Source organism: Syngnathus floridae, chromosome 3, assembly GCF_059516105.1.
Source record: "Syngnathus floridae isolate MCC-2025c chromosome 3, RoL_Sflo_1.0, whole genome shotgun sequence".
NCBI lineage: Eukaryota > Metazoa > Chordata > Actinopteri > Syngnathiformes > Syngnathidae > Syngnathus > Syngnathus floridae.
The window spans coordinates 22,281,223-22,304,793 of NC_142415.1; the positions used below are offsets into that span (position 1 = coordinate 22,281,223).

The window sequence follows — 23,571 nt, forward strand, 5'->3', positions numbered from 1 at the left end:
CAAGAGCCAAAGCATCCCTTAGCTTTGAAAATGAGTACTTTATAATGAATGTTTCATTTGTAGGAGATATGCTGTTGAATGCATAATGATTTCAAATTGTGTGGATTGTGCTGTAGCTCAAAGACATATTGGAGAATTATTATTATTGTTATGATGTTCTTCTTCCCTATTTTTGAAGCTATTTAAATTTACAGTGTATTATTTTAAGAAATTGTTTCAGTGGTCTCATTAAATTCCCTCACAGAAAGGTCACGCTCATCATGGCTGTAAAATGAGCGCATGTACTTGCATGCGCGTTTGTGACAGAGAGAGACGGGGATTGTTGGCGCCCTCTAGCGTTCACTGGCGACGAGGCAGCCGTGTGGGAGGGGCGGCGGTATTGTGATGTTTAGAGGTGGTTAAGGGGGGGGGGGTCTTTATTCGTGGAGTTCTATTGGCCTGACACACGTGGTTTCTTTCAACTCACAAATTGTGGGGCAAAAAAAGCCTGCCTGCGTCATAACTCAATATTATTCCTGACCATGATGAGGCCACATCTGCAGCTGCAGTCCAGCATGGACATTTTTGTGCAGTGACAGAAATCCTCTTAATTATAGAGGGATGTATATATTTAAACCAAACAGTAACATCCACCTGTTTTTAGCCATCTCAGGTGGCGGCCATTTTGTTATCCACTGAAAATGACATCAGTTGCTCAAGGCTCAGGTAAGGACCAAATAGGTGAGACCAAACCTTTGAGGCTAAGCTACGTAGCCTATACCTAGCTAGCTAGATGCTCAAAGAGCCGATAGGCTTAATCGTTGTGATGTCACTTAAGGGTGTAAATGACTTTTGTTAAAAAAAAAAAAATGCTCTTCTACTTTATCAGCAAGTCTTTTTAAAATAATATATATATATCACTGCCCCGTCACTTTGCCCATGCATCATTCTCAAAAGGTGACATCCTTAATGCTTTTTTAAACATCATATTAATTTAGAAGATGGTTAAAAAGACCTCTATTGACGTTATCAGAGAGTAACTCATCATTTCCAATCACCTTTCTCAGCAAGCAGATGTGGGGCAAATGAGAAGGTCAGCGCATTAAACGAGAGAGTAATTTCGCCGCTCCGGTCTGACCCACCAGCACATAGCCAGATAATCAGACAGTTTTAAAGTTAGCGGCAAAGAGTCGGAGCAAAAAGGCAATTCATGATCAAACAAAATGAAACATGGAGGTTTGTGTGTTTGGATTAACCCATTGGGGGAGAAGATAACGAGTTTTGCCCCAATTCCATGTTTGGACATAATTGTTATTTTGCACCAAAAAAAAAAAAAATGAAAAATAAAATCTCCCAGGGAACAAGTGTCACATGTCGCCGTGGCGATGTTTCCGAATGGTGTTCCTCTGATGAGAGTCCCACAGGATTGCTGGTCGCCTCCAAAGATTTGGCAAGGGGAGGAGCAGGCGGGGTTGCGCCACTTCAAACAGAGCACACACACACACACGCGTGCTAGTTATTAATTAGAAAGCGGGAATCCCTGCGAGATTTGGTCTTGGTGTGAGAAAAGAAAGAATGCGGCAGTCCCGCGGCTGCCCAAGCTGCGAGCCATTTCAAGTTCGTCTTCAAATGCAACCCCCCCCCCTCACCAAGTATCCACATGAGATGTTTAGAAGGCTTCATCCCAAAACATCTTCACGGATGTTTACAATGACATACTTTCATTGAACAACATGGAAGAAGTTGCCGATGATTTGTAATCGAGAAACAATCGTGTTAGTTTTCCAATTATGGTGAATTTGTCTTTATGTCATACAAACGATAAGATATCAACTCTTTCTTTGGGACCTTTGGATATAAATGTTTATCTGCTTTGTTTTGAAACTGGAATTCCATCCGAGGCCACTCAGGGAAAAGACGGTCGCTCGTTTGCGCCTCATCGTCTCGCATCTTATTACAAAGATCCCTTTAATGAAGCCAGGATGAAATTACTGTTACTGAGTTGGTACTGTCTCGCATAATTGTCAAGTCAGTGGACGAGCTGTGTGGATTTGAATAAATAAACCCAATGTAATTAATGGGCGTCAACGATCCGACCGGGCGATAATTAAATCGGCTGTTTTCCAATTTGCATGATTAAGGCGCTAGTTAACGTTTGTGTTGTTGCGCTCGCCCAAATGTCAACATATCACAATTCTCACCAATGCTCTTAATTATATTTACAATCCCCTGAATTGATTCGTCGTAAAGGGAAATTTGGTAGAACCGGGCTGATGACATCGTAATGAGTTGGTGAAGCAGCATTTGCTCATATGTTGACAAAAAGGTTGTGATGATGTGGAGTTGCAAATTGTTTTGTTTTTTTTGCATCCCTTAATGTTTTTTCTCCTCTTTCATGGAATTATGCTGGGAAAAAAATTCAGTATGACATATATTTGAATGTATAACTTATCATTTAAGCTTATTTCCGCTCAACTCAGATATTTTGTATTGTCCTAGGCTTCTTGCTTGTGGAGGAGTAGTTTGCAATGACCACCAGCCTGCTTGACAGCCAATAGCAGCATGATGGAAGATTCCAGAGGAGGGCCGACGGGCAGGCAAGGCTGCGAAAATGAACGTCAATATACTGCCGAGAAAGGTCTGGGTCACTATTGGCATTGGTTGAAGTTAACAACTGCTTCATGTAAAGTGCACAGGAATTGCCCTTTTTAAAAAAAGAAAAAAAATAGTCATGTTTTGTTGAATGTGATAAGATAAAAAATATATATATATTTGCATGATGCGCAGTTACAAGCCAGAGCGAGAGAAACTTTTTACATTTGGAGCCTTCCTCTTTATGGCACGACCTCTCTTCCCTCCACCCTCTTCATCCTTTGTTCCAATTTGAATTTTGTTTTTTTTATGCTGCATTTTACGACCCGGGAGAGGTCAGGAGTGATTTGCATATTTTGACATTTAAAACATTTGCTCGCTGATGGCGTTTAAAAAGGCAGAGGCACTTAGAAAGAGGAGAACAGGAAGAAGGATGGCTCAAGCTCGGCAATGCCGACTGAAGTCTTTGGATAAAAGACAGCTTGGTAACAAAATGTTGTCATTGCGCTCTTGGACCTTGTGAACTTCATTACAAGGGAATGATGTCATCCGCACAGCGACCCTCGCCAAACACATCCAAGGCCGCCGGAGAAACCACAGTTGCCGTGCCGTCGTCACCTGGGAAATCTTCACCGAGTATTGCTGCTTATTGTTCCGCCGCCTTTTAAATGGCCAGCGGACGCTTTAGTGCACAGTTCGGTCCGTGTTGTAGCCGTCGCAGGAGGTGATAACTGAACTTGAAATTGCAATTCTCTCAGAAAGTCACCAGTGAAAGAAATGAAGGCTGCATACAGAAATGAATTCTTTGTCACCGATGTGACATCATCAGTCAATGCCAAAAAGTCCCTTTGGAAACGATTGAAAAATTGTAAATAAGTTGCCCTACATGCCCTGAACTGTATCAATAATTGCAAGTGTGCGTGTGTGCGTGCGTGCGTGTGTGTGTGTGTGCGTGCGTGCGTGTGTTTGTATTTAATGATGACACAAAACTTAGTTTGAAAAAATAAGTAAAAGTGAAAATAAAAATCAATATCCCAAAATGTAACAGAAAAAAAAAATTACCTAAAGTATATAAAAATAATGTTTTATATATTTGTTATTGTATATAGTTCCACATTTATTTTCCCATTTATTATTTGTTTTTATTTTAACTTTGATTTTGTGTGATACTTTTGTTGATTTTATTCTGTACATTAAAAAACAATTCTATTTTTAAATTAATTTTAAATTCATCCCAAAATATAATTGAAACAAATAAACTAAATATTTTTTATATATATTTATTTCCACATTTTAATATTTGTTTTGACTTTTATTTTGTACAATGTAATTTTTGTTGATTTTATTCTGTGCATTTAAAAAAAATCAATTTTTTTCAATTCATTTTTATTTGAACTTTCATAGTTCATGGAAAATGGATGTCTGGATGTTCCTGAAATGCTCAAATGTTATTCAAATGAGAAGGACAGGGGGGGGAGGCTACTAAGTAGTTGAACGAAGCCCTTTGAAAAAAATCCGCAAATCCAATTAGTGTACTGGGTAGACCTGCCACATTCGATCGGTTGATATATACAAGCGACGGGCCGCATGCTCAACGGGGCATCGATGTACCGTACATACCCAGCACGTTAATGCCAAAGCATGTTGAAGGTATCAAGGAACCCCTGCAGGATTCCTCTTGAACGCTTCCCGTCGCCACAGTCGTTGTTTTTCCCGCGTCGTTCTTCAAAGTACACTCGCTGATTTTGAAGTCCGATGACGCCCCGTCTGTCTTCTTTTTTGGGTTAATGGCTCCTTCTTCGCCCTGATGATGTAACAGATGACTTCATGGGGTGAAATATCACGGTGCTCGCTAACAGCTTGTTGAAGCGGCGCTTTCCAGCGAGCAGATGGCTCGCGAGTCGTCGACACATGTTGACATTGCGTCAACTTTCCACGTCGTTGCGCCTTCTTTCTTTCTTTTGCAATCCTCGAGTGTGCAAAATGTTTTTTCGACATTCCCGTCGACTGTTTTCCTCTATGGATGGATGTTGCGTCCCTTCTTTGGTGAACTTTTTGTGCTCGTCTTCCAAACTTTGTCGATGTATTTTTATTCATTCAAGGTGTTGATTCTGATGAATATCACTTAAATGGAATGTCATACATTTCAGGGCCTTAGAAAAATGCAGACATTTGGCAAATGCCTTTGGTTGATGATAGAAACGTATTTCTTGCGCGTGTCATCACCCCAATAAATAGAATAAGTATTTCAGATTGAAGTATTTATCGAACGTCGAATCAAAATACGCGTGAGGAAGTTGAAACGTGATCATGAAAGTAGCGTGAGGGAGAGAAAAAGAAGCTTGAAAGCGGAATGGAAAAGCAGCACGGCAAACACGCATCGAGGTTATTGATTTATCGGGCGCTATAGTCTTGGAGACGGGGTGCAAGATTGATCAAATGGAAGGTTATCCTTACTCACAGAGGCAAGCTGTTTGCCAATATCCATCACGGCAAAGTCCAAATGGCTTAAAAGATCCCTGACATTCTCCAAGCGAGAATGGAAAGGAGCCCCGACGTCAGGCCGTTCTCTGCAGGGGATGTTATTAGATGCCACAATATCCTTAATGGACAACGCACAGACGCCAAGCGTGTCTTTTTAGCCTCATGCTGGCTGCTAATACCAAAATGCTCACACCAATAAGCGGCCACATTCATCCTTGGAGTCTGCCGCCACTAAAGTGCTTTCATCTTATTAACTACGTAAATAGAAATGGGGGGGGGGGGGGGGATGTGCAACGTCAAATGTGACGGAAAATCCATCACTGCACGTCTGTTTGTTTGTTTGTTTTTCCTGAGATTGTTTCCAGTTTCAATGTGGATGTTTTGGATTGAGAGGGGGAAAGATGATTTAGGATTTTAAACAGTAAAGAAGAATTGTGTGTTTTGGATGCTAATTTGCGAGGTTATAAATGAATGAACATTTTTTTTTCCATATCGGAATCAGGAATATTTGTCGGAATGAATTTTGTTTTTCATCGTAAGAATGAAAACTCTTATTTGAATCTTCACTCTTCTTTCCTCTTACTGCCCCCCCATGCTAAAATATACACCAGATAATTAACTTTTGGGTCATTTACACATTTTCCACCCATTTCTTAAAGGAAACATATCATATATTTTTATCAGATGATTTTTTGGGGGGGTTGTTGTTTTGCAGACCCAGAGATATCTTTATTTATATCAATATCTCCGCCAGTGCTAACCGGCAATGTGAAGGGCCTCGTTGTCACGCGCAACTAAATGTGGTCAGCTGGCCCACCGCCGTATTGCCCCTCCCACCCCCCCCCCCCCTTTTTTTTCCTGCATCAAAAGTTAAACTGTAACCGATGTTATTATCTAAATCCGTGATTCAATAATCTGGCTAATCCCGCGGGACTTCTTAGGACGGCGTCTTGTAGGACTCGGAACTCTCGCTGTGCTCTGGGAAGACTAAGGCGCCTTAGAGTCAAGAGTTGAAAGTTGTGGCGCATCAGGATAAAAACTATTTCTGGGATTTGGCAGTGTTTCATCGGTTGCGGGATGAGAAATTAATGAACTTTGTTGCAAGGAAACTTTCGAAAGCCTCCTTTTATGATCCGGCTCATGTTCATATTTTAAAATGAAAATAAGTACGGAATTAAACCCAAAGAAAATCTTTTAATTTAAATATTATATAAATAAATATATATAATAAATATATATAATTTCAAATATATCTGGGTTTTTTTTCATATATTGACACAAATGGGCGCAAAACTGAAGACATTTGCAAACATTTTGAAATGATTTTGGAACCTTAAAAAATCTGATTAATTTTGACAAAAGCATGTTTCTGTTGTTATTCAGCGTGGAGCTATGACTAAATTAACACTTGGGTCATAAGAAGCTTCCAGGCGGAAACACACACACACACACAGACAGACACGCACACACACACACACACACACACCTCCTAGCCTACATCCCTTACTCCCGTCACACTTGAGATTTAAAATCACCCTGAGATTTAAAAATAGTATTAAGCCTCTTCTGGCCCGTTCTGTTTGAGTGGCGCTTGTCATAGACAATTTTGATCAAAACAAAAACATTTTCACCATCAAGGAGAGAAAATTCCCTTTGAGGAATCTTGAAATATGATCAGTGCCAAAAAAAAAAGGTCCCGGAAGCTTCATGCAAATGAGTGTAAGACAACACAGACAACAAACGGAGGCTTGTGCGCCCGCAATAAACCGGTGAAGACTGACCGGGCAACGCGTCCCGACTTGAAATAAATTATGCTCCATCCTCTTTGTTTACCCTCTGCGGCATGTTTGCATCAAACAAAAAAAAAAGTAAATCAATAAAAATCACCCACCCTTGAATTTGTACCATGATTGACATTTTTGTACAACTAAATTCCAGCTGCTTTCTCCATCTATTTTTAGCTCGTGATGTTCTTTGGGTGACGACCAAACACGGCGGCCGAACAGTGTGGCATCCATGTTGACAAGGTCGGCCTTCCCCCCCAAACCGCTTCCATTTGGCCCGCTTGCTCCTTATTAGAGAAGAGACCCCAAGTCTTGGCCAACTAATGAAGATGAATATTCAGACGCTTCTGGAAGGCTGCCCGCTTCGTAGCTCAACTGGCGGCAAGGTAAGGTGTGCGGACACACATGATGACACACACACTGTAAAAGTGTGGTGCTGCACATTTGGAAGAAAATGATTTACGGCATGGCCTCATTATACGCATTGCTAGTGAGTAGGGAGGGGGGGGGGAGTTGAATACTCACACATTAGTTGAGGCAATAGCATAATGGAGATGTACGATAGTGGGCGTCGAAGCAGTCTAATAATACTCGCCGGATGTAATTTTTTTTATCTGCAATTCTTAGACGCACTCTTGATGCCGTGACCCGCCCGCGGTAGATAGGTAAAAAGCTCAATTTCAAAATGGCCAACTTCCGCTGATATTCGATGTACTCATTGAGACTTCCCATGTAGGAGTTGTTCATTGTTGTTCAGAAAGAATCCATGCAGAAAATCAATGGAGTGTATTTTTCCACTGCTTTTTTATTGAAGTAGTGTTTTGGAGCTTAGCGGTCAAGTTGGACATCACAGTGGCTCGCTGTCATGCCCGCAGACACGGATTCATTTATTTTCCCCCTCCGTCAGGCGGTTTGTCCCCTTCCGTCGTCACAAAGCTGCGGTGGAACCGATCGAGGTTGACCAAATAATCTGCCAATTCCCTTCGGAGAAACGGCAAGGCGAGAAAAAGAAAAAAAAAAAAAAAAGTAGGGGGTGAAATGAACATCTAAGTCTCTCAAGCCCTCATCCCCAAGAGCTGGATCAGCAGTTGTGTCACCGACTCCCCGCTAAGAGCTCCAGATTTTGAACTTTAAGAGGAGGACCGCTCGCAATTTCATGGCTTCACTTTTAATTCACGTTTAATCGGCGCATCTCGCGTGGGATCACAGAGCAAAGTGCTGACGGCCTGTTGCAGTGGCTTTTAACCAATGCCGGAGCCAAAATGTCACCACTGTTGCTGTTGCTACGGAGACTTAAATGAGCTTTTTTTTCTTTTTTTTGGACGGAAATCACTTACAGTACTTTGAGGGAAACTATCCTTTTTTTTAAACCACATAAATTATTTACTGACTGGATGTTGACTTGAGTGAGAATCTCAGCTCATATCTTTGCTCACTCAAGCGGTCGAACAAGATTCGATATGTTCATATCGATCAATCGTGAGCTAATAGATCTTTCGTTGCCTTCGGGGACAATTTGAAATTGTATTGCCTGGCAGAGGAAGGACAATTTACATTCTACCGAATTTCATAAAATGTTATTTATATTTTCTATTTGTGTGTCTTTGCATGTTTGCATGTTTCAATGATTTTAAACTCCTTTTTTTAATCAGCTTCTGTTATTTTCAGTCGAGATCCAAAATGATATCTTTAATGATCGATTTGTTTGGATGACGATTGAACGTTTTTGTCATGATTATCGTCGCGCAAATTCCATTCATTCAACGCAGTCAAAGTATTTTGTATTTAAAAACAGCAACAGCCATTTTTTAAGCAAATTATTTCAAAACTATTTCAAACTTAGATTTAATGGAAGTTAATGTTTTGAATGACAAGCAAATTGTGGCACATAACAAATTATGTTCCAATTTATTTTAGTACCCTCACATTCGTCCAAGAGGGCCTTTATGACTAAACATCGGTTTCCTCTGGCGCTAGTTAAAGTATTAGCGATGCGTCGCATGTCAACGGCGCATGTTGAATTTGATCTTTAGTCCTTTTTGACCGCCATCCATCTTGTTAGTTCCTGCTTTGGCTTCAGGCTTATTTAAAAACACACACTCGGCTGTCATTTATTAAATTTGGCACCCGGCTAGCCAACATGCTTCTAATTTGCTCGGCTTTAGCCTGATCATTCGCACACCTGAGGGCCGGAAAGAAAAAAAAAAAAAAAAAAACTTGAACAAGGATGAGAAATAATGACTCTTGGCTAGCATCCATTTAGAAGCGTAATCAGTATTAGGATTATTGATCGATATGTCGGGTGTGTGTTTGTGTGTATTTGCGAGTTTTATGCCAACGTGTGAGTTCAGCGTGTGATTTATCGTTGCGGGCATCTTTTGTGTGCTCGCTGAAAGGTTTCTATGGCTTTAACGCGGCAGGATCGTGATGTATTCATCCACCGATGCCGTTACCCCTTAAAGATGAAGATGAATGCAATATTGAGCACACGTGTGTGTGTGTGTGTGTGTGTGTGTGTGTGTGCGTGCTCTGACAAATGACGCTGGTGCAATATAACAGCGGTGTGTCCTCCCACAGACAATGGCCTAGTTACTCACAATGTGAGAAAAAAAAATGTGCAGAGCTTTTTATTTCATAAGCCTAATGTGCGGGGTAAATGAGTGCTCGGACGCTTTGAGTAAACTTTGAGTACTATTCTCGTAAAAAGATGTTTTGGTCAATTGTGTGTGGGGGACGAAAAAAAAAGGAATATTTTATCTTAGCTTTCAAGTTTGCGGAAAACCTGTTTTGCTTGATAAAGTTGATGGATGGGTGCTGGAGTCGTTTGAAAAAGAGTCGCCAAGATATTGCTCATGATATCAAAATATTAGATATATATATATAAAATATAAAATACAAACGAATGCTTCGAAGTTTTGTTACCATGGATACCCCAAGCAAGGTCCCTCAACTGAGTGCTTGTCATACCAGACGAGTCGCTGATATGATTTTATTCCGCATTTCCTTCTACCTTTTTGTCCAAGTAGTGCATGAGACGAGGCTGGCTGTAAGATGCTTTGGAGCTGACAAAGCGTTGGCGGGTGCTGTCACACAATGTCACCCAGATGGTTAAATTGCCATTGGGCAAGTGCAGCACTGTGAGGAAAACAATACGCATGAAAATCTCCAAACACTAAAAACGAGGCGCTTTATTAACATCAAAAGATTTCATTTAATTGGGGACATTAAAAAACTCATGTTTATTACTTTCCATCTTAGAAGACCAAACATTTTGTGATCCTGGCTGTAAATGTTGCGCTCTCTCATCTCGCATGCAGATGTTGCCGGCTTGTCCGCAAACGGCGACTAGAATACTAATGGAATGTCGTAATCAGCCTTTTTGAAGTAGGCCAACGCGTACTCTCGCAGAATGGTAATGCGCCATAACTCCTTTTCAGTGGTAAGCGCTCGACGCCGCTTTGGCTTGTAGCGTGTCTCCCTCTCGCCACCACCTCGCTCTGATAGGTCTCCGATGATGATCGGCTTCTGCGAACAACGGCGTGTGAAATGTAACGATCCGTGGGAAAAAAGGGAGCGAGAGGAGCCATCGGGGAGGGAGCTGGATTATTGGTTTAAGAGGAAGGAAGGTTGAAGAAGCACATGCTAGCTAGCGAGACTTTTTTTTCTTGCTAGCTGACCTGTGAATGTCATTTTGAAACCATGAAAGAAGGTTTGAATGTTGGACTGGATTATTGATTTAAGGGGAAGGAAGGTTGAAGAAGCACATGCTAGCTAGCGAGACTTTTTTTTTGCTAGCTGACCTGTGAATGTCATTTTGAAACCATCAAAAGAGGTTTGAATGTTGGACAGGGGTGTCAAACTCATTTTTTTTGCGGGCCGCATTGTCGTCGTAGCTTCTTTCGGAAGGCCATTATGACTGTCAACCCAAATCAATGGATGAGCACCTCATATTATATACAGTAAAAGCTACAAAACAAACTGACAAATAACTCGTTTTCAAATCAGACGAGTAAAAACCGGTCAAATATTTTAAACAAAAGATATTATTAAAAGTGAAGACAGTTTGCAATTCTGGAAATGACACACGAATTGGATGTACAATTTGTCTTTGCGGGCCACCTAAAATGATGCGGCGGGCCGTATCTGGCCCCCGGGGGGCCTTGACTTTGACACCTGTGGTTTAAGAGGAAAGACGGTTGAAGAAGCACATGCTAGCTAGCGGGACTTATTTTTTGCTAGCTGACCTGCGAATGTCATTTTGAAACCATGAAAGGAGGTTTGAATGATGTGCTTGTTTGTTTGGGCTGTTTCACCGCCCTTGTTGTTTATTTCAATAATGACTGAGGACATTATGAAGGCTTGCGAGTGCACAGCGATTCAAATAACCATCGTGTTCGTCTCCCGCGGTCACGTTGTGTCTCATAATTGCAGACACACAAGCCCACTTGATTCGGCTCTTAACTCGCAACTATTACGGCTCATTTCCAAGTCCAGCGTTTGCACTCTGGGAACGGCGCTGTGTGAATCACGCTTCAAAAATTTAATGATTGCTTTTATTTGGCTCTCCTTCACCTTAGTTTGGTCTCTGTGCTTTGCGTTACTCAGCTGACGGACGGCAGCTTCCCCCACGCCCTCCAGGGCCCACGCTCTACTATTCCTGTGCCTTATTTTGCCTGTAAATGTGCTTTTAAGGGGATAAAAAGGCAATAACTGACACTAAATAGAGGGATAAAACAATGGGCTCCATCTTAGGGCTTGGTCTTCTGCGCTAACGAAAGCCATTTTGTGCTGGGAACTTCACTTTGGTGCCTCGTTTGGGAAAGTTTTACTCTCTTGTTAGATCAAATCATCAAATTGACCCACTTTGAATCTAGAAAAATGTTTTAAAAAGGGAAATGATTTTTTATATATCTTTTTAACGAAGCCCTTTAAACACTATTCCGCGGTGATTCCTCAAAACGATCGTTAAGCTGTCCCATTCAAACTAGAGCGGAACCGTAATGCACGACTCAAAAAACAGATGCAACAAAGTTCAGATGAAGAATAGTTTTTGTGAAGAAAGTGAATCCAAAAATTACTAAAAAAAGGGATAAGTCCATTTCTAATGTTGACGCAATTTTTTGGGGGGTCCAAAATAATTGGCTGTGTTGTCTTTACGTATATCTTTAAATTAAGTACAATACAAAGCACAATTGGTTCTGTAATCTCTCATTTCTTTTAGAAAAGCCAATTTTCACAAAAGTAGAATTTCTACTATTTTGTTGAATTGATTCAAAAGTTTGTTCTGTCAGTTTGAATTTGATGCCTGCAACACATTCACCCCCCAAAAAACTTGAACATGGAACATTCCATAGGTGGGTGTCCTAATTGGAAACAGGTGAGTGTTCTAATTAGGTATAAAAGAAGGATCCCCGAACGGCTCAGCCGCTCACAACTCTTGTTGCAAGGAATTTTGGAATTTCATCATTCACGGTCTAAAATACGATCAAAGGATTTCAGTAATCTAGAGAAACTTTAGTATTTGACCTTTTGATTACTTAGGCGGCACAGCAATCAGTCAAGATTATGGGCCACACTTCAGGAACTCGTTTAAACACTATTCCGACCATAAATATGTTTTTGAAAGCAAACACCATTTCATACCTTGATTTTTGGTTTTTCGCTTTTATGGTATAGTCCATAGCGTCCCTTGACAACACCTTTGATTTAATGTGGCAATCTCACCTGCTGCAAGGTGTTGCCTGGGAATCAATCGAGTTCTTGTTCAAAATGATCCCTGCCCACAACTCAATAAGCTCAGTAAAGGCGTCATACGTGGAGCAAAGCTAACGAGACAAATAAAATATAGGTGCGCTTTAAATTTTAGTGGTGCTTAAAGTGGCTTCATTTTTTTTCCGTTCCTGTCAATCACGTGGACGCACTTATGGCGCCGTTGACTTATGAAGAGCTTTTATGAGCACCATTGAACCCGACCCTGTGATGAAACCTTGAGGAGCAAACGACCACGATGATACGGTGACGGATAAGTGGCCGCAATAGAGATGTCAGACTGCAAGTTCACTGCCTGTAACGTTGGGGTCAAAGCTAAGGTAAGCTAATTTTACACATGTTTAGACAATTATCATATTTGCATTGTTTGTATTGTCATTGTATGGTTTGTATTTTGTCCCCCACTCAAGTTCACTGCGATTGGTTGTTAGCACTGTGATGTCATTTATAGTTAACAGTGTCGCAGCAAAATGGCTGCCCCAAAGATGCTTATTTTCATACTCCATAAAATCGACATAAATCACAGTGGTGTTTAGACTCAGAGAGGAAAATAGTATTGTAAAGAAAAATGTTGACCTCTTCTTGACTTTACGGTGTCTTGGGTACAAACAGTTGAGTCTCTGGAAAGACTATTCCCTGAAAAAACTCTACCTTGTTGTTTTTTCTTCTCTTTGTGTGAATGCCCTAACATCTAAACACCCCGGTATTATAGGGCAACGTGTTAGCAGAGGAGTAGCTCGTGTTTTCCAGGTTGACAACAGCAGACAGCAGTAACAGTACAGATTCCAGTACTGACTGGACAGGCAGGCGAGGCTTCTTTTAGAAAGCACGGTGGTAAATGTGTCGGGAAGATGCAGATAAAGGTCAGGATCACTACTGGCAACGGTGCAAGCTAATAGAAGAAAGACTAAGAGCAAAAAAAAAAAAAAACGTCATATTGGATAAACAGGAATTCTGACACGTGAGACAGATGGTTCGATAAACTTATTTATGTTATAGTTATTTGAATAACTCATGTTACGTCAGGCACGTTCTCAGTTCCTTGTTTATGTAACGTTAGCATACCATACCGTTCAGCCTGTTGTTGCCTATTCATCTCTGTGCTTGGTGTTGGATTTTGTCAAATAACTTTCCGCTAAAAATGCAACTTATACTCCGGTGCGACTTATATAAAAAAAAATTCTCCTTTGTTGTGCATTTTATGATTGGTGGGACTTATATTTGGGAGCGACTTATAGTCCCGAAAATACGGTAGTTCAATATAAGGCACAGAATGGGTTAATTGCATTTTAATTCATTCCAACGAGGAATCAAATCCAAGCCGAGGAAGGGCCAGCTGTCGTTCCATTATTTTCACCAGGTGAAAAAGTCACTGACATTTACTGTCACGGAACACTCGGACCTTGACGGGCATTGAACTCATCAGCTGTTGTGTGAACTTGCCACCCACCCCCAGCTACTGATAACTTGGAGGAGCCCACACTGACAGCTCGAAAACGTGAAAGCCGCCGCGTGGCTCTCTGCTGCTATTTCTTAAATGCCAGCGTCAGTCAGCGATAGGTCAGGACAACAAGCACTTAAATACGGCTTTGTCGCTGATTAATGAGAGGTGGCGCTGGTGCTGTGCTGTGCTGTGCTGTGCTGTGCCGGAGGGATGTTTTGTAAATAGCCACGGGTGAGTCAGACAAACGCTCGCCTCTGGAGATGGCAGGAAAACACCTGTTTGGACTGATGGCAAATCCAATCAGATCCCGGCGAGCCTGCGGTGGCCCAATTTGACATTGCTACAGCATTAAGAGACACTGATGGACTAACGGCGCCGGATTAGAGCCACTTAGCGGAACATTGGTGTTAACCCGCCGTTTTATTCGATGAGGGACGGAGTGTTGATTGGCTGACTGTGAGGAGGTAGCGGCGGTCTGTCTTGGATATTAGCAAGCGGCGAGAAATTGCTAATTACACACAATGTGTTTATCTTTTACAAATCAAGGAAAATCTTTCTCTAAGTAGATTGTGTGTGTATCTGAAATGGACTCATTTCAAAAATTGTCTTTTCCGTACAAACATGAGGACCGGAGGTCACTGAGCTCTAAATCATCTTCATCACGACACGACAAACACACTGAGGCCTCCGCTCGGTCTGCCTTATTTAAAAATGAAAAATAAAACACAAGAAGACGTGGACTAAGGATTCTGCGGCTGGGCCTGGATGAGAGGAAATGATTTCGAGGAGAGACGGAGAGACACTCTGGCCTAATATGAGCAATTACTCTCCACACCACGGGCATCCAGTTGTCAAATGAAGCGGATGAAGCTTTCATATTTGGCCAAATAGACTCTGCGCCTGTGCAGTTATCCAGACCGACACTGTGCGTGTGTGTGTGTGTGTACGTTGTCCATTTTATGCTCCATCACAAAGTAGTGAATTGTGTACTCACCAGAATAACAACTATAAACTATACGTCGATATGATTTCAGTATTCAGAGCATACGAGTACTTCACTTTTTCCACATTTTGTTGTTATAGCGAGGTCCTGAAATTGATGAAATTATTTTTTTCCTCATCTCAATTTTTTTTTTTTTTTGGGGGGGGGAGTGACCAGTGTTGTCAAACAAATTGTAACGGACCCAGTGTTTATTGATTGGTCGCCGACTTTTACACCGTTTCCTGTCATTTGTAAATCAGCCAACACTCGCATTTCAAAAGCACTCATGTGGCTCTGGCAGCTCAAATTCGACTTTTTTTTTCTTTTTTTGCACTACAAAAAAAAACCCTCAGAGGAGAAATTGACGTGACAAGCAGTCAGGGCTAAATCATTTCCACAGGGGTAATTACTTCTACTGCAGCATAGAGGAAAGCTGCTGCCTGGATTACAAGAAGCATTTTAAAGCGGGAGGCCAGAACCTTTGCCAACAACACCACTCATTCAGCTGAAAAACAAACTGTACGCAAGGAACAGGAGAGTGAAAACGCAACTGTGGAACATTTCAAATCAAACACACCAATTTTCAAAACTATAAAAGAAAACGGCAGGCCCATATCATGTTTATTTAATCCGGGTCATTCGATCCGACCAGTTCTATCGATCCAAAATCCGGAAGTATTTCGCAACACTAGCATACACCGTCTATATTTACTTAGATTCCAATCAATGGCAAATTTATCATATTAGCATGGCTGTTAATTACCGTATTTTCCGGACTATAAGGCGCACCTAAAACCCTAAAATTTTCTCAAAAGCCGACACTGCGCTTTATAGTCCGGTGTGCCTTATCGTCCGGAAAACGCCGTATTCAATCGCTATCGGCGATACTGACCCTGTGTCTTGGATCAATACGGACAGTATCGCTCATAACACTATGTTTTCATTCAATTTCAAGTCCTATCGAAAACCCGCCTGCAACTACTGTTGTACCTTTTCCAGCTGACGGTCCGTCTGTCCTGTTCCTGCGTGGCCATTGCGTCAGCACCTCGGCCGCGGGGACAGCGACTATATGTGTTTCTCCAGCAAAAGGCCATCATTCTCCCTAATTAGCTGCTCTCAAATCACCTCTGTGGCTCTTTGCCGCCATCCGCTCGTCCCTAATTTTAACAACACCCCTCGGAATATTAGCTACGGGTCTCTTGTTACGGAGGCAGATAAATTAGTTTGAAGCAGGACGTTTGGCCCGCTACTCGGATCGTCGGCCTATTTGAAGCTGACGGACAATCGTCATTTGGAGCTAATTCGTGGTAGAAGCTCAGTGGCCTAGTAGTAGAGTGTCCGCCCTGAGACTGGAAGGTTGTGGGTTCAAACCCTGAGCGGCCGGGTCATACCAAAGTTTTCAGGCAAGGGTTGGGGTTTCACTGGAGGGGCTTGATTCAGGGTTAGGAATTCAAGGATTCAGGTTACTTTGTGAGGTTTCAAGACAGGATTTGGTTTTTAAAGTGACAATTCAAGCCATGGTAATGTTAGTGGCTGTTCTGGAACAAAACATACTACATACATTGGAAAGCTCGCATCCGGTGGTTTTGGTGCATGATGAATTCTGAATTACCAAGGCCGGCCAATTACGGTCGCTTCACAAATGAAGGCTGCAGACTGTAATTGGGTCGCCGCTTATTACCTACAACACACCTGAGCTGCCGGTAAACAGCGCTCATCCATTATGGATGTGGCGCACATTTAAAATACACACATGATGACCGTAATTATGGCATCGTGAGAGTGCCGCTGATCACTTTTCAAAAGTGTCAAAACGCAACTTGAAATCTCAGCGGGCGTTTTAGCTTTTTGTCTTTTACTCCATTGGCCACTTGACTTCAAATATATAAACGTGTCACGTGACCAGGATGAGCGTCTTGACCTGAATTAATTGATCGTCGATAAAAATATATATATATGGGGTTTTTTTTTCTGTGCGGCTTGGCGGCCCGATACCAAGTGACCCACGGACCGGTACCAGTCCGCGGCCCGCTGGTTGGGGACCGCTGAGCGAGGGTTTCAAATGAAGGTTTTGTGGAAGGTTTAGTGTTTTAAAATATGTTCTCCAGCCAGGTTTCTGAAGCTTCTTTGTCTCTTTTTCAAAAAAGGCAGAGAAAAAGAATCAAGCACTTGCCCAACCGGACTGTTGCGGTAATGATTTGCAGTCTAAAACCCCCGCCGAGTTGAAGTCTATTCAAATACCAGGCAGTCCCACCCGGGAGCCTCTGGCAGGGAAAAGCTATCGAGACTTCTCCAAAAAAGCTCATCTTCTACACTGCAGGTGCACCGGTGTAAAAACTCAACATGCTTTTAGCTCAAAATGAGCTGAAAATGTCTGTCCTCCATGTTTTTGCACTCCTCACATGTTGCTATGAGTTTTTTGTCTTTTTAGATGGAAGTGTCAGTCATAAAATCAAATTTGCGTTCGAGCATTGAGTTGATGGAAATAGATGCAGTCGAGCATGATGAAAGAAAAGGACCGCGAGAACCAGCTTGTTCTTTGTTTCACGATGGGGAAAGACCCAATTAGGGTTTTAAAGTTATCTTTGGAAGGTTTGAGACCCTTGTTGAGGAACTGACATGAGTCCTCCTCACCAGTAGTTGGCGCTACGCTGGCGGTTTGACACATAGGTGAATCATCGTGGATGGAAAAGAAACGATCATTTTCACGATAATCTGTCCTTACGTGAGCTGAAATTTAATATATCAAAATTATTTGCGGTTTCAGTAAAAAAGTTTAAATGGCCACTTTGACCTTTGACCTTTGAGTGTTGTGTTTTTCCCCTCTTTATGTTGATTTTTAAACATCCTTCACGCTGTTGTTTTCACAATCACAAAGCGAGGAAAACAGCACGTTGGATCAACGGGAGTTCTGAGAGCGATGTAGGTCAATCAGTTTGGAGACGACGTTCCCGCTTCCCGCTTATGCCGCAATTACAATGCAAGCCCGCTTGTCGACGTGAGGACGACAAACAACTGCCTCTGAAGGAGGCTCCTTGGCTGAGAACACGAGAAAATTGTCTCCCTTCGCACGTTTACCTTGAGCCTCGCATTTGTTTCTATGGTGATCCCACATTGCGGCTCGGAAAATAACTTCGGGCGAGATGTTGGCAGGCTGCGAGGAGGGCTGTGTCTTTTTCTTTTCAAATCACCGCAATACGTGAAATAAAATGACTCGCATCCCGCACCCGTTCGCCGCTCCTGTGTCGCGGACAATTCAAAACAAAAACCTACTTTAGTAAATAATCGAAATATGAAAGTCACAGGAAAAATGGAATCCGGCAACGATATTCGCCATGACAGGTAGAAAAAAAAGAACGCAGAACTTATGCTGCGGAGGCAGCCATTTTGGCTGGATTTATGAGGATTTCTAAAATATGTTTTTGATCAAGGATTGTCAACCGGCGGTCCTACTAGTGGTTCGTGGCGGTATTACACGTGGTTTGCAAAATTGGAAATGGAAAACAATTGTTGGTTATAATGGTGGTCTCTTGGACAAAAGCCCTGCTTTAGCTGAATGGAAACAAGATTTTTTTAGGAGGTAGGGATGATGCATAATTTTTCCCGATAGAGCAATTTAGACTTTTCACTTATTCCGTTTTTTTTTTTCTCTCCCTGCCTCGGGCAGCCCGCGAGCGACGTTGGCGAGATGAAGACGCGTTAATAGGAGAGGAAAGAAATGAGTGGAATATTATCTGCGAGGATTTCTCTCTCTCTTTGCTGTCATCTTCCAAGTGTCACGTTGGGAAACGAACGGAGGAGCGCACTCGAGAAAGGAAGCGTGGATGCCGTTGTTTTCTCAAAGTCAGATGGGATTGGCTCCATCTCACAACACGAGTGGAAGAAAACGGATGCTCGGCCAAATTCTTACTGTGCCGCTCTGAATTTTTTTTCCAAATAAAACAGGGTGTTCCCTTCAGTCCATTTGCCGCCCATTACGGCGCTGACCTCCTGCTGCGGGGCGGCATATTACAAGATATCCCGAGAACTCACAGGACACGCCGTCCCACCAATAAAACTTCAACTCTTGAACGAGCAAGAGAGAGAGAGATGCCCTTGTCGAGCCTTCCGAGCTTATCAGCTGAAAAGTCAGAGAGGCTCCCCGCTGCTCAGGAAAGTCACAGGGAACAATTTCGCCTCCATTGTTGAGAACGCTGCCAATACGCTAGCGCAGCAAGCCGACTCCAGAGACACCTCGGGCCAATCGATAGCCCGTGACTTCTGGAAGACAAAAGAGACGAGACCTTGCCGAGCGAGGACACGCCGGCCTGGCGGGTCGAGCGCTCGCAAACGGTTTTATGTTTGGCCACGGGCCAGTGACAGGAGAGCCAATAGTGTATAGACCTGGAAGAATTCAATGTTCAGTTGCTGGACATTAGGTATGGATGCGGACAACACAGTCATATTGCAACGTTTGATAAAATTGACAAAGCGGCATCCAAACACGACATTGAAACAAACTCATGGCAATATTTTTAAAAAAATAAGTAAAAATCTGCAAATCCACACATCAGACTTTTATGATAATCTACACAATTAAAATGTGAAATAAGTAAAACTAATAAATACTAATAAAATTAACAACAAATATTTAAAAACATTTCAATTTTTTTAATAGTAATCTGCATTAACAACAAAGATTTTAAAACATTTCCAATTTTTTTAATAAAAATCTGCAAAGGCATACAGTGGACTTTCATGATTATCGACACAATTAGAATGTAAAATATGTAAAACTAATAAACCCAACAGAAAAATCTAAAAACAATGAAAAAAATTAATAAAAATCTACAAATCCACACATCACACTTTAATAATAATCAACACCGTTAAAATGTAAAATATAGGAAACTAATAAAATATTTAACAAAAAATATTGGAGGAAAAAAAAGAATAATCTGCAAATCCTCACATCGGACTTTGATAATAATCAACACAATTAAAATGCTGAACAGACTTGTTCACTCTAGTTATTCTATACTGCACTAAAGTAAGGGGAAAAAAAGAGTACGCTGGTTCACAAACGTCGACATCAAAGATGTGGAATAAATGTTCAAACAAGGTTCCTCATAGCGTCCCTACCTTCCCTACTTGTTTCTCCGCTTTGTAGCTCAACAGGAAGCCACGTCCTAATGCAAACTACGCCGCCACACTAACACAATCTGATAAATCATGTAAATAAGCTTCCTCGGATGAAACGACTCACAATGCATGGATCCACTGTTGTGTGTGTGTGTGTGTTTGTGCGGATGATAAACAATGGCGGTGTGTGATGTCACGCGGTAGCACGGGCAGTAGGCAGCTTGCGTGGGAGGATCCCAGGGTCGATGGAAGCCACAAATCCGGGGGTGCTCTGATGGGTTTGTTTGGAGCCCAGCTGCGTGTAGCCTGAAATCCATTAGAAAGCCTCATTGTGTGTGTGTGTGTGTGTGTGTGTGTGTGTGTGTGTGTTTGGGAAGAGGTCGCGGATGCACTTTGACTGCGATACAGGTGGCCCATCTCAAGGGGTGGGGGTGGGGGGGGTGTCTGCGAAGCAATCAACAATCCTGGAAAGTCGCGAGGCCATCAGAGGCGTCCCCCGAGAGTCCGACAGTGAGGCCGTCGGTGGGGAAAAACAAGACATTTGGGGGAAGGTGATTACGAGCTTTGTGGATGACAAACTTTGATGTCTACTGGTGGTGCTTTGTTGTATTTCTCAGAGATGCATTCGGTAAAGTTTACTGTAAGCGCATGTATCGGTATGAAAATAAAAGATCACTACCGCTTTAATGGTGTCAGGATACAGACATGGTCTTTAACAGAACTTGTAAAGAAATGCAGCCGTTGTGTTCACGCCCACAACGGCGGACACCACCTGTGTAATTTTATTATTCTATTTTTTTACAGACTCACAAATATCGCTTGATATTTTTACTGCATAGATAGACCAGTATTGTCGTTGGGTTTCATTTTCTTTGGCTGTACCAGCATATAGAAAAAAGCCTGCCATTATTTTTTTGCAGCGTCTTAAACACCACTGCAAAAGTTTTCCTCAAAAACAGACCAAATAATTTTACACTCAATATGCCTTGTTTCAACAAATCATCTGCTTACATGAAAGTCAAGGTGAAATCCTCGCAGGTCTCCGTCATGCATTCAATTGACATTGGGCATGAAATTGCTCTTCAAAGCTCAGTTGATCTGTATGTGCGGCGTACAACGTGGCTCAGGGCTCGCAGGCAGCCGGCATTAAAAGGAAGCTGTCAAGCTAAGTGCTCTCCTCAACCCGCGTGCCGCCACTCTGACGTGTTTCCTGACCCGTGAATTGAAGTCTTGTCAAGATCTGCCGGCGTTTTTGCCTTTCGGCTTGTGATGGGAACAACAACCCCCGAAAAATGCTGTAGCTCTCTGTCCCAAAGAGAGCAGTCGGTTTCTCTCTCGTTGGCTATCTTTTGGTGCATGACTGAAAAAGTGGGCTGGAAAACCTACAAGAAATGAAGACCTCATCAACCTCAGGAAGGCAAAAAAAAAAAAAATGGTGTTAAGATATTTGCAGCCTGTGCTATTATTAATCAATGCTTATCCTGCAAATGATTCCGCAGTCATCGGGGCCGCTTTCACATTTGACTCCATCACAGAAATCCGAAACACACCCCGAAAGAAAAACAAATGATGAGCTCTCGATGAATCCCCCAAAGTCTCGCCGTTCATGCTCGGTAACGGCCGGCGAGGTTTTTATTCACAAATCTGTCGCGTCCGAGTCGTCGTCGTCGTTCATTGCTTGGATGATCTATCGCGCTGAAAATAGATGCTGAGCAACAGAGATGTGAAATAACATCTCGCGGGGGTTGGTGGGGTGCCAACGAGAGGGGAGGCAGCCCAGATTTGAGGCGTTTTGAATGATGTCGGCAAAATGCTGAGCGCAAGCTGGCAAAAAAAGAAAATTCTTGGATGCTTCGCATCTTGGCCACTACCTGAATTTAAAATTGCATTCTTTAAAAGACAAAATGATTAAGAAAAAAAGATGTTTAGGGCGATATGGAATGGACGCATTAGCGAAACAGCAGCTACCGAGCAGTAAAGATGACACACGCAAAGAGCTGGTGGCGACCAGAAGGGACACATCCAAAATTGGTGGCCATTTTAAAGAGGCGAGGTCAGCCGTGGTAGCCTGGAGCTCTTAGCCAGCCCAGCGAGGAGCAAAGAGATCCTGGCAGCTCTCATGACGGATAACAAGTCACCTGAAATGGCTTCCTGGGTGGCAGCCATTAGACAGACAATTTGCAATCATCCCTGGCCCAATTTCTACCCCCCCCCCCTCCCGACTCACCCCACTCACCACCAGCAGCCTACAACTTCCCTGTCTCATATTACGTGGCGCCTTGCTCTGGTGGCCCTTAGACATTGGCACTTTGAGTGACAGCAACTTAACTAGTTTGGTGAGAGAGGAGGGTGGGCGAGGGGAAGAGAAAGAGGGGGAGAGCGAGAGAGAGGGAGAGATTTTTCATCATTGAGATTATTTTCTTTTTATTTTTCATCATTGAAAAAAGATTTTTTTATTTTTCATTGAGATTATTCATCTCACCAATTTACCGTAATTTTCGGACTATAAGACGCACCAGACTATAAGCTGCACCAGCTAAAACCCGTGATTCCGGGTTCAAAATTGACGAAAAAAGCCCCGGCTTATAGTCCGAAATTTACGGTATTTATTTATCTCATCAGCATACACATGGATAAGAAAAATCAATATCTCTGCGATATTTGTACACTTAAACTTTAGTATTGTGTGTCGTATCAATACTGCATGGCGATACCAAGATATAAAATTGATGCTCCAGTATGTAGTGGTGCATCATAATGACATCATTTTGCAGCAAAATTGTATCAATACAGTCAAAAGAAACAAAAGATCAATATTGCTATGTCCGTGTGTTCCGTACAGAATGTCCAGCATGTGGACACTTAGCAGCTCGCTCATGAAAGGAGTGTTTGTTTGCGTAGGTGACGGACAAGTTGATGGTCACATCTCTGTGGACTTTGATTCTGCCAAATGACATTGTGAGCCGTTCGGTGAAGATTGGAACACATGTGAGATATCAGTGAGTTAAGGTGTGCAGAGGAGTTGGAGGTGGAAAGGAGTGGGAGGTGGATGACAAGATGAGAGCAGAGCTCCGGAGGTGTGCAAGGTGCTGACACTGACGAGTAAAGGCAGGAGGCAGAGTGGGAAGGTGGAAATGGTAAGAGTCCGCATGGGGACAAGATGAGAAGTTGACTTGAAAGAACAGTTCAGATGGACTAAGATACTCACTTTTTCCTTGACACCCAAATTCTACATGTGAGGTGTTTAAGCTTTTGTTTGTTTCAAGGCAAAATATGGATTTTGCTCTTCTGGTGCGAGGCTGGATCCCTCCGTCTTGATGTCACTTCTTAGCTTGGTGAATCTGTCACCTCTTGCTGTGTCAGCTCCCGCAACGTGGCACTTTGGGTTCCTGTCAGGTCCTACCCCGACATTTTTC

The 23,571-nt window shown here is 42.4% G+C and overlaps 1 long non-coding RNA gene across 3 annotated transcripts in view; it reads left to right on the forward strand.

Moving 5' to 3' along the window:
• Positions 1-433: 433 nt before the first annotated feature.
• The window catches only part of LOC148401152 (uncharacterized), a 67,686-nt gene continuing 44,548 nt past the window's right edge, over positions 434-23,571 (forward strand). For 2 of the 3 annotated variants that reach the window (XR_015857423.1, XR_015857422.1), the window contains exons 1-4: positions 434-705; positions 2,479-2,617; positions 7,017-7,225; positions 12,785-12,928. This is a non-coding gene — a long non-coding RNA (uncharacterized LOC148401152). The remainder of the gene's footprint in view (positions 706-2,478; positions 2,618-7,016; positions 7,226-12,784; positions 12,929-23,571) is intronic. The other variant, XR_015857424.1, reaches the window with a different exon arrangement.